Here is a 19,082-nt window from a genome sequence, read left to right as displayed (position 1 = left end):
ACAGATGTGCAGGAAAAGTTTTATCTTCACAACTCCACATTTTACAATCATTGCAAATCAGCAGGGAGATGGCAATAATGCTTTTATTTTGAAGCTTTCATCCTGTGAGACTACATATATTCATTATAACACATTTAGAGGATTTATTAGTAATCCTCCAATAAAATACTATCTAATAAAAGCAGCTTAGTGTTTCAGTCGGTACTAATTAAAAAAAGTATCTGTGTGCACTAGCAGGCAGGATTAGTTTATGTAGTTGGCTTTCCCCCGCCACTGCTAATTGATGTTTACCTGAGCAATGATCTTTCTGAGTCTTTGATGAAGATTAAGAAACATGAAATGGAATAGAGATCAGGCAAATTGGCACATCAGGCCTGCAATGCCATTAAACAGGATTTTGGCTGATCCCCTACTTAAATAATTTGTTTCCCTTGCCCAATTTTTCTCAATTTTTCCAAAGGCTGTAGATCCCTGGCTTAAACATTATCGGTCATTGTGCATCGACACTCTTAAGTGATGCAGAATTACAAAGATCCACAACGCCCTCTGTAAAGAGAGCTTTTCTTTACCAGTTCTAAGTCAATGAACTCTTATCCTGAGATTATGACTCTTGGTTCAATGAGTGTATGACAAACAGTCATTGCAAGTGGTACACAAAAATGCTGGAGAAACTCAGCGTTTAAGAAGGAACTGCAGATGCTGGAAAATCGAAGGTACACAAAACTCAACGGGTGCAGCACCATCTATGGAGCGAAGGAGATAAGCAATGTTTTGGGCCAAAACCCTTCTTCAGACTGATAGTGGGTGGGGGGAGGCGGGAGAGAAAGGAAAAAGGAGGAGGAGGAGGAGCCCGAGGGCTGAGGTAGGAAGGGGAGGAGACTGCAAGGGTTAACAGAATTGTGAGAAATCAATGTTCATGCCACCAGGATGCAGATTCCCCAAGCTGTTCCTCCAATTTCCGTTTTACTCAGCGGGTGCAGCAGCATCTATGGAGCGAAGGAGATAGGCAACGTTTCGGGCTGAAACCCTTCTTCAGACTGATAGGGGGTGGATGATTTAGATGAAGGGATTAAAAGTAACATAAGCAAATTTGCAGATGACACAAAGCTGGCTAGCAGTGTGAACTGTGAGGAGGATACTTGGAGGATGCAAGGTGACTTAGACAGGTGGGGTAAGTGGGCAGATGCATGGCAGACGCAGTTTCACGTGGATAAATGTGAGGTCATTCCAAGTGAATCAGCAACTCATTTATACCTCTAATTTTGTGCTCATGATGTGTTATCCTCTACACTAGAGAAACCAAATGCAGATTGGATGACTGGTTAGTGAAACACCAACACCTATCAACAAGATAGAACACATGGTTTGTAGGTACTGACATGGATAGAAAAATGGGTTGGCAGACAGGAAACAAAGAGTAGGGATTAATGGGCCCCTTTCAGAATGGCAGGCAGTGGCAGGTGTGGTGCCGCAAGGCTCGGTGCTGGGACCGCAGCTATTTACAATATACATTAATGATTTAGATGAAGGGATTAAAAGTAACATAAGCAAATTTGCAGATGACACAAAGCTAGGTGGCAGTGTGAACTGTGAGGAAGATGCTATGAGGGTGCAAGGTGACTTGGACAGGTAGGGTAAGTGGGCAGATGCATGGCAGACGCAGTTTCACGTGGATAAATGTGAGGTCATCCACTATGGTAACAAGAACAGGAAGGCAGATTATTATCTGAATGGTGTCAAGCTAGGAAAAGGGGAAGTACAACGAGATCTGGGTGTCCTTGTACATCAGTCACTGAAAGTAAGCATGCAAATACAGCAGGCAGTGAAGAAAGATATTGACAATTTAGCCTTCAAAACAAGAGGAGTTGAGTATAGGAACAAAGTTGTCAAGGGCCCTGGTGAGACCACACCTGGAGTACATTGTGCAGTTTTGGTCTCCAAATTTGAGGAAGGACATTCTTGCTATTGAGGGAATGCTGCGTAGGTTCACAAAGTTAATTCCCGGGATGGCTGGACTGTCATCTGTTGAAAGAATGGACCGACTGGGCTTGTACACGCTGGACTTTACAAGGGTGAGAGAGGATCTTATTGAAACATATAAAATTATTAAGGGATTGGACACACATGGGGCAGGAAATATGTTCCAGATGTTGGGGGAGTGCAGAACCAGGGCCCACAGTTTAAGAATAAGGGGTAGGCAATTTATAACGGAGATGAGGGAAAACTTTTTCACTCAGAGAGTTGTGAATCTGTGGAATTCTCTGCCTCAGAAGGCAGTGGAGGCTAATTCTCTGGATGCTTTCAAGAGAGATGGTCGCTTCGCTGGTATATACACACACACACATACACACACACCATACATACACATACAAACAAACAGTAATAGTGCAAAAAGACTAAACAAAAGCTCCCAAGTCTGAGTAGTTCTCTCAGTATGGTGTGTACAGCATAGTTTTTAGAATCTCTCAAAGCACTTAATCGCCACAGACGTTAGTGCCACTGGTTGATAGTTAGTGAGGCACGTCACCAAACTCCTCTTGTGCACCGGTATTATTGATGCCCTTTTGAAACAAGTATGCACCTCAGGCTTCTGTAATAGAAAGTTGAAGATGTCCGCAAGACCTCCAGCCAGTTGATCCGCACAGGTTTTAAGAACATGACCAGGTGCACCGTCAGGTCCAGACACTTTCCGAGGATTCAACCCCTGAAGGATATTCTGACATCAGCCTCTGTGACTGTGACTGTACAACCATCATGGGCTATGGGAGCTCAGGAAGACACATTAGTATCCACCCTATCAAAGTGTTCAATCTTTCACAAAAAAATCAATTCTTAAAAGGGATCAGAAAAGATTTACATGGATGTTGCCAGGACTAGAGGGTGTGAGCTATAGGGAGAGGTTGAGTAGGCTGGGTCTATATTCCTTGGAGCACAGGAGGATGGGTGGTGATCTTATAGCGGTATATAAAATCACGAGAGGAATAGATCAGGTAGCTGGACAGAATCTCTTGGGGAATCGAGGACCAGAGGACATAGGTTCAAGGCGAAGGAGAAAAGATTTAATAGGAATCTGAGCGGTAACTTTTTCACACAAAGGGTGGTGGGTGTATGGAACAAGCTGCCAGATGAGGTAGTTAAGGATGGGACTAAAAAATCCCAACTTTTAAGGGAAAGTTAGATAGGTACATGGATAGGACAAGTTTGGAGGGATATGGACCAAAAGCAGGCAGGTGGGACTAGTGCAAGTTGGGCCAAAGGGCCGGTTTCCACACTGTATCACTCTATGACTCTATGACTAACTCATCATTCTCAGATAACCATCACAGATCATCCTTCAGTTAGTTTCACCCCTCCTCCCTCCAACCCTCTCAACATTTTCCTTATGTTGCTGCACCTTCTTTTATTCTACAGCCTGCAGTCCTGATCACAGCCTTTTCAAATCTATATAATTTTTTTAATTTTTTTTTTCTTGGTCCTCCAAAATATTCCAAATGGAATTTAAACTGGAGGATTGAAAGTCTCATTTGACCACTTCCTGTCTGTGCTGTATATTGATTTTAGAAAAAAACGCTACCTTGTATCGCTGTGATTTTGGGTCATCTTACTCACAGTCCTCTGCCGCTGAGCCAGCCCTGAGGATTTTTCCCATCGATGAAAAATAAAAAAAGTTACGAGTGTTTAAAAAACCTTGAGATCAGCTGATTGGTCCTCTCGCCTGTCAATCACCACGATTAAGGTAACGCCTCTTCCGCGGGGGGCAGGACTATAAAACCCTGGATGCCTGGACATGAATCAGTCACTCTGCAAGATCGCGAAGGAGAGGCCACGACTGTCATTCTAAGCTGTGAATCAACTGAACAGTGAGTCTACAATGTACTTGCAATAAATAATTCGTTAGCCCTTAATGACAATGCCATGAGTTGTTTGGCCTGCTGCCCTGCCTGTGCTTGAAAAGGCAATGCTTAATGGGAAATGAGATTAAATGACAATTCCATGAGTTGTTTGGCCTGCTGCAATGCTTTATAAGGTCAGACTGTGTTTGGAAGGAATAAATGCTTTATTAGGTCTGACTGTGTTTGTAAAAAATAAATGCTTTATTAGGTCCGACTGTGTTTAGTCCAAAAGTCCCACTCATTTCGTGACTTCTGCTTGGTGGACAAGTTGCGTTGATTGCGTAATCTCCGCTGAGTACAGAAATCGCACTGATTGCATAATTTTCGGTAAGTACAGATGTCACTCTGATTGCGGAAGTGCCGCTGACTGCAAAAGTCCCACAGTGGAGCGGCCGCGCTCAACCATGTGAGTAGATTCAAGAAAGGTTACTGTAATTTATATATATATGGTGTGTGAGTGTGTGTGTGTATGTGTGTGTCTGTGAGTGTGAGTGTGTGTGTCTGTGTGAGTGTGAGTATGTATGTGAGTGTGTGTGTGTGAGCGTATGTGTGTGCATCTGTGTGTGTGTGTGTTTGTGTGTGGGTGTGGGTGAGAGAGAGAGTGAATATGTGTGTGTGAGTGTATGTGTGTGTTAGTGTATGTGTGTGTGTGAGTGTATGTGTGTGTGTGTGAGTGTGTGGGTGTGTGTGTGTGTGTGTGTGTGTGTGTGTGTGTGTGTGTGTGTGTGTGTGTGTGTGTGTGTGTGTGTGTGTGTGTGTGTGTGTGTGTGTGTGTGTGTGTGTGTGTGTGTGTGTGTGTGTGTGGGTGTGTGTGTGTGTGTGAGTGTATATATGTGTGTGTGCGTGTGTGTATGTGTGTGTGTGAGTGTATGTGTGTGTGTGTGGGTGTATGTGTGCGTGAGTGTATGTGTGTGTGTGTGTGTGTGTGAGTGTATGTGTGTGTGAGTATGTGTGTGTGTGTGTGTTAGTGTGTGTGTGTTAGTGTGTGTGTGTGTGTGTGTGTGTGTGTGTGTGTGTGTGTGTGTGTGTGTGTGTGTGTGGATGTGTGTTAGTGTGTGTGTGTGTGTGTGAGTGTGTGAGTGTGAGTATGTGTGGGTGCATGTGTGAGTGTGTGAGAGCAAGTGTGAAAGTGCATGTGTGAGTGTGTGGCTGTGTGTGAGTGAGTGTGTGTGTGTTTATGTGTGAGTGTATGTGTGTGTTTGAGTGTATGTGTGTGTGTGAATGAGTGAGTGTGTGTATGTGAGTGAGTGTGTGTGTGAGTGTATGTGTGTGTGTGTGAGGTGGAGGGTGTGTGTGTGTGAGTGTGTGTATGTATGTGAGGCTGTGTGTGTGGGTGTGTGTGTATGTATGTGAGGCTGTGTGTGTGAGTGTGCCCACTTAATCTTGTGCCTATTAAAATGTCATAAAAAGCACACCAAGGTTCATTTAGTGACCCTCTCAGTATTTGAACAAAAACACTATATGTTATTTTGACATATTTTGCATTGAAAAAACCATGCTAACTTTGTCTAACAATTTACGGTTGTCCAAGGGACTACAAACATTGTCCTATTAAGGTTAAACTGACTCGACTGTTGTTAAAGAGTTATCTGTGCAATCCTTTTTAGAAAAAGGATATAACTTTAACAATTTGCTTGTCCTGAAGAACCATATTTAACCTATAAATATTCAGAAGGTTACAGCCAGAGCCTCTGCAATTTCCATCCTTTACTTCCCTCCATAACTCAAGATGCATTCCATCTGGTCCAGAGGATTTATCCACTTAAAGTGAAGTTCATGTTTTTAATACCTACTCATTATCATTTTTTAATTAATGCAGAATTTTAATTTTACATCCCTAAGCTGAGACTCCAGCAGCATGTTTCTCAAAGCTGAAGACTGGTGTAAAGGGCTCATATCATGCCTCAGCCATGTTCTTCACCTCCATGAGTACATTCTCTTTTTGGTTACTGATTGACTTTACCTCTCCTCTTGCAAACCTCACCTCATTCCTCTTCTCGCTTTCCTATCAGACAAAAGGTATTGAAGTGTGAAAACGCCCACCTTCTGGAACAGTTTCTTCCCAGTTATCAGGCAACTGAATCATCCTACCACAACCAGAGAGCAGTGCTGAACTACTATCAACCTCTTTGGTGACCCTCGAACTATTCTTGATTGGACCTTGCTGGCTCTACCATGCCCTAAACATTATTCCCTTATCTATACACTGTAAACAGATTGCTTGTAATCATGTATTATCTCTCTGCTGAATGGATAGCACACAACAAAGCTTTTCACTGTACCTCTGTACATATAACAATAAACTAAACTGGACTGAACTAAACTATTCATGTACTCTATTCTACAGAATTGTTTTACATGCACTATTTTGTTTGCTGCTGGTCTTACCTCATGCTTCATATTTGGCTTTCTGATTTTCATTTTTACTGCTGTTTGAACTTTATCTGATCAACCGGGCTCATACAAGTTAACAATTCTGCTCAATCTAATCTGTCTATACCCTAAACGATTATAAATATCTCGATCAGCTTTCCTTGCAAGCTCCTCCGTACAAGGAAAATAGCCTCAACTTCTCCAATCTATCCACATACTGTAACTATAGTTCCTTATCTTTAAATGTGTCACCCAATCATCCTTTCCAAATGTACGACTGACCGATTAAGTATTTCAAAGATCAAATGCTGGAAATCTAGAATAAAAACTGAAAATGCTGGAAGTATTCAACAGGCTGGGCGAGATCCGTGGAATGAGAAACAGAGGAAAAATTTCAGATCAGAATGGAGAAAAGGACAGAGGAAGCTCACCAAGCTACAAGGAGGGTGGAGAAGGGGTTTCTCTCTGATAGACTAAAACCAGGGTCACCATGGGGATAAGCAGTTGGCAAGGTTTTCTGGTTAGTTAGTGAATGGGAGCAGTTACAAAATGAGAAAATAGACTTAAGGCGATGGGCAAATGAACATAGATGTTGCAAAATGCAGAGCAGGGTGATCAGGCCAGACATGTCCTCCACTGCCAGAGAGAGAGAGTAAAAACACAAGCTGACCAATGTCACAGGTGAACACCCTATACAGACAACTAATATGTACAAATCTTGTTGTCTGCAGTTGTACCATCCAATAGGGAGTCCAGAAGACTGTAACGTGGCCAGATATAGGATGTAATATTGTTCCTTATGCTTGCAATGAACTCGCGGGGAGCTGCGGCCCATAGACTGGAGACTTGCCCGGAAGGTCCAGCTCGTCCATTGGAGACTGTGGACTCGGCCGCGCGATGGTTCCAACTCACCTGCCGAAGACCCGCCCCGCGGGCCGGAACCCGGCCAGTGGGCCAGACTTGGTCGGTGACCCGCGTCGGAGACCGAAACCCACCCGGCTCGCCCGCATCAAATCAAGCACCCACGGTAACCCACCTGGAGGGCCAATAAGCAGACCGGCTGCATGAAGGGATGCAAGGCCTTGACGGTTGGAGGCCCTGCAGCAGCCTGGGGCTTTGCTAGTTCGGAGGCTGCTTCAAGCACATGGACTGCACGCGGCCTACAGTGGTGGAGCAGCAGCACAGGTCTCTACCAGGACAATGGACCTTCATGGTCAGATCAAGATCCCTGCACTTACAATAACTGGAACTTGAAAATGGCGCCAAACTGGTGACACTGTATACTGTATTACTGAACTATTGCTATACTTTGGATCTGTATCTGAGATGCTTATGTACAGTGATACTTGTACTAAACTGTAAACAACAATAAATTTCACTGTACCTCAGTGCTTGTGACAAATAAAGTATCATACCATATCATTGTAGCAGTGCAGAAGGCCACAAACCATGGTCAGAATGAGAGAGGGATGGAGAATTAAAGTGGCTGAATTTTTCTGTCATTTTCATTTTGGCTTCAGATAACCAGCATCCATGTGTTTTGGTTTGATATGCTCTTAGCTTTGCTTCAATTATTTGCGAACGTGTCAGTGATTATCGTGTATTTATGTCCTTTATGATATGTTATTGATACTTGCCTATTGCTACACATTATCAGTGTTTGCCCAGTCTTTATTTCTGTGTCCTTGAAGTTTATTTCCCCCCCATAATATTTCTCGGCCTGTTTTTAAATGTTAGTTGTAATTGAACTTTTTTTTCAACCTGCAAAAATTGATGAGAAGACTTGACAGTGAACTTATCAGCATTTAGGTCGATAACAAGGAAGCATCCATTCAATTGAATTAGCAGCAGAATTGGAGGGCAGTCGTGAAGAAAAGGTAATCATACAAAGAGTAGTGTAGTCTGGAGCTCGCTGCCTGTTCAGAGAAGATAGAAAGTCTCACCACATCCAAAACTGAAAGAATATAAGAGGCAGGGACATAACAGGCTTGATTAACTCATCAATAACACTTTTTTATTTTTACTTGCAAAATCTAAAATTCTAATATTTCTGACTCCTTTTGTGAATATGCCTACAAATTTAAAGAACCAATTTAATGCCATTTCCAAGTAATAGTTACATTTTGCCATAGTCTTCTGAAACATTTACTCGTTGCAACATTTTCTAGCCTCTGGTGCTATCTAAACAAAGTTGTGGTTCACCTTAAACATAGAAACATAGAAAATAAGTGCAGGAGTAGGCTATTCGGATCTTCAAACCAGCACCGTCATTCAATATGATCATGGCTGACCATCCAGAATCAGTACCCTGTTCCTGCTTTTCCCCCCATATCCCTTGATTCCATTAGCCCTATATCTAACTCTCTCTTGAATACATCCAGTGAATTGGCTTCCACTACCTCCTGTGGCAGAGAATTCCACTGATTCACAACTCTCAGGCTGAAAATGTTTTTCCTCATCACAGTCGTAAATGGCTTACCCCTTATTCTTAAACTGTAACCCCTGGTTCTGAACCCCCAACATCATGAACAAAATTTGCTTCATTATTTTTTGCTGGGTAATCTCTCATGGCATGGGATTGGCAGCCTTTCCATTTATATTCCAAATATGTGTTGGAATCCTCATCCACAGAGAAAAAGATATTTCTCCGTTGACTGGTAATGTATTAAAATTCAGATTTCAGAGAACTGAATGCCTCAGCTGGTACCCAGCAACAAATAATGAGGTATATTTTGCCACAGAGCAAGCTGAAATTGGTATACACATTCTACATCTAGTTTGACAACAAATAATTGTTTGGAACCTCACAATAACTGACATTCTTGAGCCAAGAGAAATGTTGGGCTATGTAATTTTGGAATTAATCGAATTGCAAGGGTGATGTTATTGCACTACTATTGTTTATTTTTTGTCTACACGTATGTGTGTGTGTGTGTCTGTATGTGTATATATATATATATATCTTATATTACTAAAAGTCTGATCTTGACTGCTTTTGGCCCACTGTGCTGCGATTTCCAAGAGAACGCTGCCACCTACGGCCACCTCTCTCAGAGCCCACGTCTGCCTTCCTGGACCAGAGGATTTTTCCCATTGATGAAAAATCTTAGAGATATTAATGTTTTTAAAAAATCCACCATTCTCTCTGCTGCCCCTCTCTCTCCCTACCCCATCTCTCTCTCTCTCTCCCTCTCCCTACCTTTTCTCTCCCCTCTTTCTCTCCCCTCCTCCCCTCCATCCCCTCCGCCACCCTCCCTCCCCTAAACCCCCATCCCCTCCACACCCCCTACCCTCTTCTCTCCAGCCTCCCCCCTCCTTCCCCCCCCTCCCTGCTCCCCACCTCTCCCCCTACCCTCACCTCCCTCTCAGCACCCCCCTCTCTCTCCCCCTCACCCTCGCCCTTTCTCTTTCCTCCCCTCCTCCCCCCCCCACCTTTCCCCCCTCACCCACCCTCCCTGTTTGTGACGCTGCATGCCGCCTCCCTCCCCCCCCCCCCCCCCCCCCCCCCCCCCCCCCCCCCCCGCACAACCGTTGAGGGAACAGACCCCATCGGGTCTGCACTTGGTCTCGTATATATATATATCTATATTTAAAACTCTGTGTGTGTGTGTGTGTGTGTGTCTGCCTGACTTGTGGCTGCCAGCCTTTAATTCGTTGCTATGCCAACACCAGATGCTGAATCGCCAAGATTTTTTCCATTTCGGTACAGATTTCACTTTTCATTCAAAGTATCCAATCCTCATTAAATGTTGTCATGTTTATGTACACATTTTCAATCAAATCCTTCTCCCCCCCCCCCCCCCCCCCCCCCCCCCCCCCCCACTATAAACAAAACGGCTTCTCACCCATAGAATGTTGGTGAACGTTCCATCGTGTGATGTCACAATGCCCAATGCTCACAGATGTCCAATCGGAATATGCCTTTGCAGCAGCCCCAGCCCCTCCCCCCCACCCCCGCAGCCTGTATCGAAGCGCGTCATCACGTGTGTGGGAATAGAGAAAGAGGATTGGGGGTGAAAGGGAATGGGGAACAGATGGACTGTCCCTACCACCCGCCCCCTTCCACTCTCCCTCCCCACTATTTCCCCTCTCTCCCCATCCCTCACCCCCTCCCTCCACTCTTACCCCTCCCTCCACTATCCCATCCCTCCCCCCCCCCCACACCTCCCTCGCCCTCCCCATCCCTCTCTACCCCTCCCCATCCCTGTCTCTCCCTCCCCCCCCCCATCCCTCTCTCTCTCCCCCCTCTCCATCTCCCCCTCCTCACCCCTCTCCCTCTCCTCCCCTCCTCCTCCCCCCCCCATCCCTCTCCCCCCCACCCTCTTCCCTCCTCCTTCCCTCCCCCACCCCATTTCCTCTTTCCCCCCCCCCCCCGCCCCACCCCCCTTCCCTCCCCCACCTCTTTCCCCTCTCCCCCAACCCCTTCCCCCACCCCCTCTCTCCCCCTCCCTCTACACTCTTACCCCTCCCTCCCCTACCCCATATCCCTCCTCCCCTCCCTCCCCTTTCCCCTTCCCCCACACCTCTCTCCCAACGGGTCTGCACTTGGTCTAGTGTATATATATATATATATGTGTGTGTGTGTGTGTGTGTGTGTGTGTGTGTGTGTGTGTGTGTGTGTGTGTGTGTGTGTGTGTGTGTGTGTGTGTGTGTGTGTGTGTGTGTGTGTGTGTGTGTGTGTGTGTGTGTGTGTGTGTGTGTGTGTGTGTGTGTGCGTTTACTTGTGAGTGTGCGTTTATACACATACTGAGCTTTTTTTTCTCTCATTTATTATATTGTTTACAGTGTACTATGTTTACATATTCTGTTGTGCTGTAGCAAGTAAGAATTCCATTGTTCTATCTGGGACATATGACAATAAAACACTCTTGGCTCTCTTGACTTGATGTTAAGGAGAATTTGCAGGACAGCTACTTTTTGGTCATTCTTGAATTAACTCCTTTAACACTGGAAGCTCAAATGGATAGGTGTTCACTGTTATTTACTGCCATGACTCCAACACTAATTATCCATCAATGAGATGGGGATAAGTACAAAAAAGAGATTGAAATGTTGGATCAGCTGTCAGACTTAGAGTGTTCAAAACCCGAGCTGTGTACAATTAATTGAAAATTCATCACTCATAAGAATGGCTGACATGACTTGATGGAGGTGTGAGTGAGAGAGGTGGTGTTATGCAGGGTGACACATGGACCTGAATATTTATGTTCATAATCTAGTGTATTTTGAATGGAGTATTTCCTGTTCATGCATCCAAAGCATACTTTTCAAAATGTCAGAGCTGTCATTCACTGTAGCCTTCTTTGAACTAGAATTGTAAATTTATTACTTTGGAGCATATTTTGAAAATCCACCTAGGTTGATGGGAGCTATTCACCTCGAATTAGAAATCTGCATGTGAGATGCACACTTCAATGTTGATGGCTCTTCAAAAGTATTGGATTGGCTTTCAGGCATCCAAAGGCTCTGAAAGATGTTGTATGAGTGCAAGGTTCTTTTGTTACAATTTGGTACAATAATAGATCAGATTTAGCTGTGTTACACCAGCAATTATGTGGCAACAGTTGATATTTTCATTCATATATGTGAACAATCTCAGTTCATGCGCTTCTGATGCAGAAGATGCTGGTGAATGTGTTACTAGGTCCTATTGCTGGATTCCATTCATGGTCAGCTTGCAAAGCGAATTCTTGCAAGAATTCCCAAACATTTTACAATGGGGAATCAGATCTCAGGTGCATTAGCAGGTTTGATCTGGCACAAGATCCATGAGCCCACTCATGTGAATGGGGATTGCAGAGCTGCACAAAAGAAAGGGAACCATGCTGCAAATGGAAAGAAAATGCTGGAAGCATTCAGGGAGTCAGACAGCACCTGTGGAAAGAAAGCACAGACTGAAGAACTTTCATCAGGATATGTCGTAATCAGGTCTTTGAACATCAAGTGAGGGCAGTATAGCCCACTTAGCAAAGATCAATGTCAACAATTGTCAGAAATGAACCCATGGTTTGCCCTGAATCGCCAGCATCAAACAAAATGTAAAATCTACTGAGACACCCCACAACTTCAGTGAAGTGGGTTCAGGAGGTGCATATGTTATGATTCCCAAAGATTACATTACAGAAGTGTCTGTGTCCTGAACTTCAGTATTTATGCTTGAGAATCCCCAGGTGACTGAATTGGGACAATAATGACTAAAACTGCATGTTAATCTTGTTTGTTTAACCTGCATTAAGTATTCACCTTTAATTCCTGGCAAAACTTGTGATCTGCCAGTCACACTCGCCTGCCACATATTCAATTGTGTTAACATCAATAGAGATGTTTGGAGCTGAATACTTTGTATGCAATCAGTTGGTTGTCCATTTCTTGAATAAGATGCTTGGTCAGTTTTAGAAATTGCCATAGTGCATTTGTTAGATATATCCAGTATTCTTACTGAAAAATTTGCTATGTTGCAAAGTGTATTCTGTTATCACATCACTTCTTTTTGGAGTTAGTGTAGGGAAGATTTTGCCCTTTTGTTCAGCCATTTTATTTTGCCACTTTATTTATGAAATATTCATCAAAAATGTGCAAAGTAGCTTTCAAACATGTTCACAATATATATGCAATACTTTTTATTGAACGAGTCAGTGATGGATCATATGATTAATTGCTTGGGATATATACTTGAATATCTCCAAATTTAAATTATGACAATTCCAACTATTTTACATTGTGAAATATATTACTTCTGCACTTGATTTATGATATTTGAAACATCATCTCAATATATTGTATCAATATTAATTGCAACAGATTAATCCAGTCTGTATCTCTCTATCACCTACTGTAAGTATGACAGTAGCAAGGGAACTCTTTGCTCTCTGAGTTGTTGCTCTCTGAGGTGTTGCTCTCTGAGATGAACGGAAACACTATCTGCTCTATCTGGAAGCCATGAAATCGAACATGGCATTGTTTCAAAGAAGAATGGAGGTGTTATTGCTGGTGCCATGATCAACAGTTGATCCTCAGTCACTAACATTGAATATCTGATCATCATTGGAGTTTGCAGTAGTGGGATCTTGTTGTGTGCAGTTTGGCTGCTCATGGCTTCCTTTAACGTGGAGAATTGTCTCAAATCCCTTCAATGAATGGCAATCATGTCAAAGATGTTACATCAAACACAAGGAATGAGCTCTACAAAGGGTGAATCAAATCCTGGGGTTAAAGTTTATTTTGCATCTAGCCATGTTTATTGAGTGCTACGTGAAAAGCTCAATCAAAATTAAAAATCAAAAGACGGCAAATATTGAAAATCTGAATAAAAAATGGTAAGTACAGGAAACACTCTGCAGGTCTGGCAGCTTTCATGGATTAGGTCGATAATCTTTCATTGCTGAAAGTTGAAGTGCGCAGCATGGAGTTTCCTATTACTATGAAAAAAACAACAGTCCAGATCAAAAATAAGATAACTATACTTCAGCCTGATTCTCCAAACATTCGCCCATTCTGCGCAGTTCCTTTCTGGGAGCTCAGTACAATACACTGACACTTTGATATTTTTTGTTTAGCTGGTACAATTTGATTTTAGTTTTCTCACAATGATATTAAAATCTGATGCACAGACATGCTTGTATTAATATGTCATGTGTATTCTCAAGGCAGACAGATCAATGACTACATGCATCGAAGAACTCACTTTATATTTATCTAAATAGAATATTTAGCAAATTCAGAAGAAGCTAAGTTGCTTCTCAGTTTAATGTTACTTTAAAATTGTTTTGTTTACAAAACCAGAAACTGCCACACTGATTGCACTTGGCTGTTGTTTATAGACTACAGCTCGTTGTTCAATACCATCATCCCCTCCAAGCTGGTTACCAGCGGGCTGAAGATGTCCTGGTTGGGTTGCTCCTAGGCCTGGCCAAGCTGGCCATCCGCGAGTCACGGCGCCAGACGGCGGAGGGCTCTACCCGAGCCAGCTGCCTGCCCCTTTTCCGGGGTTACGTCCGTGCCCGGGTGGGATTAGAAAGGGAATACGCCCTGTCTGTGGGCACCCTGAGGGAGTTCCGGGACCGCTGGGCTCCGCAGGGTGTTGAATGTATCCTCAATAAGGATTGTATCATAATTGTATAATAGTTTATTATGGATATATGTTTGTATTGTATTTATGGTGGTGGGTTCTGGCTTGTTTTATTGTAGTGTAAATATTATTTTTAATAATTGAATAAATTTTGTTGTAATAAAAAAAAAAAAAATAAAAAAAAAAGCTGGTTACCAGCGGGCTGAAGATGTCCTGGTTGGGTTGCTCCTAGGCCTGGCCAAGCTGGCCATCCGCGAGTCACGGCGCCAGACGGCGGAGGGCTCTACCCGAGCCAGCTGCCTGCCCCTTTTCCGGGGTTACGTCCGTGCCCGGGTGGGATTAGAAAGGGAATACGCCCTGTCTGTGGGCACCCTGAGGGAGTTCAGGGACCGCTGGGCTCCGCAGGGTGTTGAATGTATCCTCAATAAGGATTGTATCATAATTGTATAATAGTTTATTATGGATATATGTTTGTATTGTATTTATGGTGGTGGGTTCTGGCTTGTTTTATTGTAGTGTAAATATTATTTTTAAATAATTGAATACACTTTTTGATTAAAAAAAAAAAAAACTGGTTACCAAGCTCACGAAACTGGGTCTGCACATCCCTCTGCATTGGATTTGAAACGTCCTCATCCACAGACCACAGTCTGAACAAATTGGTGGAAATACCTCATCCTCAGTAACAATCAGTACGGGAGCACCTAAAGGCTGTTTGCTCAGCCCCCTGCTTTACTCATTCTATACTCATGACTGTATAGCCGGACATAGGGCGAACTCCATCATCAAGTTCGCCTATGACACCACTGTTGGACGAATTACAGATGGTGCAAAATCAGAGTATAGAAGTGAGATCAACCGATTGACCAAATGATGCCAACACAACAACCTGGCTCTCAACACCAGTAAAACCAAGGAACTGATTGTGAACTTTGGAAGGGGATGGATGAGGACCCATAACCCTGTTTATATCAATGGGATGATGGTGGAGAGGGTCAAAACCTTTAAATTCCTTGGCATGTATATTTCCAAAGATCTTTCCTGGACCCAGCACACTGATGCAATCATAAAGAACGTACATCAGCGCCTCTACTTCCTGAGAAGATTACGGAGAGTTGGTATGTCAAGGAGAATTCTCTTGAACTTCTACAGGTGCACAGTACAGAGCAAACTGACTGTCTGCATCGTGGCTTGGTTCAGCAACTTGAACATCCAGGAGCGACACATCCACTGCCGAGTCCATCATCGGCTCTGACCTTCCCACCATCAAAGGGATCTATTGAAGTTGCTGCCTCAAAAAGGCAGCCAACATCATCAAAGACCCACACCATCCTGGCCACACACTAATTTCACCATTGTCATCGGGAAGAAGGTATAGGAGCCTACAAACAGTAATTACCAGGTTCAGGAACAGCTTCTTCCCTGCAGGTTATCAGGCTATTAAACACAACACCAAATAAGCTCTGAACTATAACAGGCAATTATTATTATTGCACTATAATTGTTGATTTATAGAGTATGTGTGAATGTGTGTGTATATATACACACTGAACTTTTTTTTCCCCCAATGTGTACTATGTTTACATCTTCTGTTGTGCTGCAGCAAGTAAGAATTTCATTGTCCTATCTGGGATATATGGCAATAAAACACTCTTGTCTCTTGACTCTTGACACCACAGCCTCACAGTCGGGGATGAGGAAATAAAAGAAATAGAGTTAATAATGATTGAGAGATGGATGTAGATCTTGACACCTAGAGAATTGTAATCTTTGTATTATCCAGCTGACAGGTAAGTCAGGGTCTCACTTCACCATCTTAGTTGGACAATGGGGAGTCGTGAAGCCAAAGGATTGATCTGAAAATGAGGTAGAGATTGTGCAACTAACAATGTTGGCTGAACTAGGAGTCAATGGAGCTCACTAACAGGAGCTCACGAGCTCAGGGCAGCAGGGTGGCACAGCGGTAGAGTTGCTGCCTTACAGCACTTGCAGAGCCAGAGACCTGGGATCGATCGCCACTACAGGTGTTGTCTGTACGCAGTTTGTACATTCTCCCCTTGACCTGCATGAGTTTTTTCCAAGATCTATGGTTTCCTCCCACACTCCAAAGACGTACAGGTTTGTAGGTTATTTGGCTTGGGTTTGTATACTTGGTATATGTAAATTGTATCTAGTGTGTGTAGGCTTGTGTTGATGTGCGGGGATCTGTGGTCGGTGCGGACTCGGTGGGCCAAAGGGCCTATTTCCGCGCATCATTCTGCGAAAAAGGTCTAACGAAGGGTCTCGACCCGATACGTCACCTATTCATTTTCTCCTGAGATGTTGTCTGATCTGCTGAGTTCCTCCAGCTGTTTGTGTCTATGCAGTTTAAACCAGCATCTGCTGTTCCTTCCTACACTCCTCGACTGGGAGTCCTGGACTGTGGTTATCCTGCTCGAAAAGGATTGACGTTCTGTGGTCTTTGCTACGCAATAATCCCTTCAAGCTATTTAATGGGTCATCGTCAGACCAACTGCAGAATCTAATTAAGGGAAGGCTGAACATAACAGAACCTGGGAATTAAAGCTGTATCGTTCCCATTAAACTTTTACCTGTCAGATTGATATTTATTGGCCCTATTTTTAATACTTCTCAAACTCTTGCCACCACATTCGCCTCACTGACAAAGGTTTGCGTATATCTTAAGCAAAATATTAAGATTTTATTACTATATGGCATCAACAAAAAATATTTTCTTTATATCATAATCATACCATTGTGCTTTTACCATAATTCCTTGTTTTGCAGGCTCTGTACGTTATCTTAAATGAGTATAATGTTATTTACTCTTTTAGGTTTGATTTTAAAACTGTGTTAGTCTGATAAAACAGAAGCTTGTCATGGTATAAGTGTCCCAATACACGGACAATGAATGAACCCATACAACTAGCTGGTATGATAAATTCAGATTAAATTGGCCGCTCAACCCATAAAAGCCCATTAAGGGCAGCTACCGTGAGGCATTAGCCCTATGCAGGAAGGATGTATATTTCTTTAAGATAGACACAAAATGCTGGAGTAACTCAGCAGGACAGGCAGCATCTCTGGAGAGAAGGAATGTGTGACGTTTTGGGTTGAGACCCTTCATCAGATTTTTTCAGTGTATTTTTCAGTATATTTATTTAATTTTGTATTGGTAAAAAGGACAACAATTCTAAATAATTCTGTGCATAATATTTTGGGAATTAAAATAACATGAACTGCATATCTGAAAAATCTAGGAAATACTTCCAGAGTTTCTGAAGCTTTCACTGCCTGTAGAACAACATAAATTCCATCTGGCAATATCTGCGGTTTTAAAATGTAATTCTTTGTTTCAAGCCCCTCGAGGCCCTTAGCTCTTCTTAAGGTGGAGCGCCATGCAAGATCTGACTTCTGGACACTGGCCCACTACTGACTACCTGATCTTTATCATTCAATGCTAACAGCTGTTCCCAGGGCCCCAGATTTTGGAAATATTTGCCTCAACTTCATTCAGTCACCATTCAGTCAGATAATCGATCTTCCTCTCATAATGTGACTCATCATTGTCTGTAATTCATCCAACAATGGTGTAATCATCAGTGAATTTAAAGGTGGAGTTGGAACTCTATAGAGTGAGTAGAGCAGGGGACTGAGCACACAGCCTCGAGGTGCTCCTGTGCTGATTGTTACCGAGGAGGAAGTGTTGCTACAAATTTGTATTGATTATGGTCCGTTGTTGAGGAGGTTGAGGATCCAGTTGCACAGGGATGCGTAGAGACCCAGTTCCCTGCGCGTGGTGACCAGTTTGGAGGGGACGATGGTTTACTTTAACTTTGTTTAGTTTCAAGATACAGGGTGGTGACAGGCTTTTCAGCCCACCAAGCGGCAATCCCTGCACCCTAACGCTATCCAATACACACAAGGGACAATTTACATTCATACCAAGCCATTTACGTTGAAAGTTGCACGTCTTTGGAGTGTGGGAGGAAACTGAGGATCTTGGATAAAAACCCACATGATCATGGGGAGAATATAGAAACTCAGTACAGACACCATCCGTAGTCAGGGCCAAACCCAGTAAGGTAGCAACTCTACTGCTGCACTACCGTGCCACCCCATATGTTGGCCCTGAGCTTCAGTTTATGAACGACAGCCTGGCATATGTGTTAAAAATTGTCCAAGTGGTCTGATGCAGAGGGGCAAGAACGTCACTCACTTTCAAAACATGGAGGGGACGGGGGACACAATTTTTTGGGCGGCTGCGCGTGCATGCGCACACTCACACACGCACGCGAGGCTTCGGAGGATCAATCCAGCGCTAAATGCAGCTCAACTGTGCCTGTCTCACCGGGTTAACTAACAGCCCTGTCTGGACTGACGGGACACCAGTGCTGCTTCTCCGCGCTGACCATATTTCCCGCAAGCCCAGGCAGGTTAACCTGACGGGGATGTCGTCCACCTCTCAAAACATGGGGGGGACGTGTCCCCTCTGGCCCCCCCTGGGTTTTCCGCCCCTGCAGAGGGGAGAACTAGTGAGATAACATCCTCTGTTGACCTGTTGTGGTGGTATGCAAATTCCAGTAGTTCCAGGTTCTTGTTAAGGTAGTAGTTCATACGTGCCATAACTAAACACTCAAAGCACTTCATGGCCACAGCCACTGGTCAGTGGTCATTGAAGCACGTCACCTAAATCTAGGGGATCATTACGGAGGCCTCCTCGTGGCGATCCGTGGAAGCGACGACAC

The sequence above is a fragment of the Leucoraja erinacea genome, chromosome 3, assembly GCF_028641065.1.
Source record: "Leucoraja erinacea ecotype New England chromosome 3, Leri_hhj_1, whole genome shotgun sequence".
Lineage (NCBI taxonomy): Eukaryota > Metazoa > Chordata > Chondrichthyes > Rajiformes > Rajidae > Leucoraja > Leucoraja erinaceus.
This window is presented reverse-complemented; position numbering follows the sequence as displayed.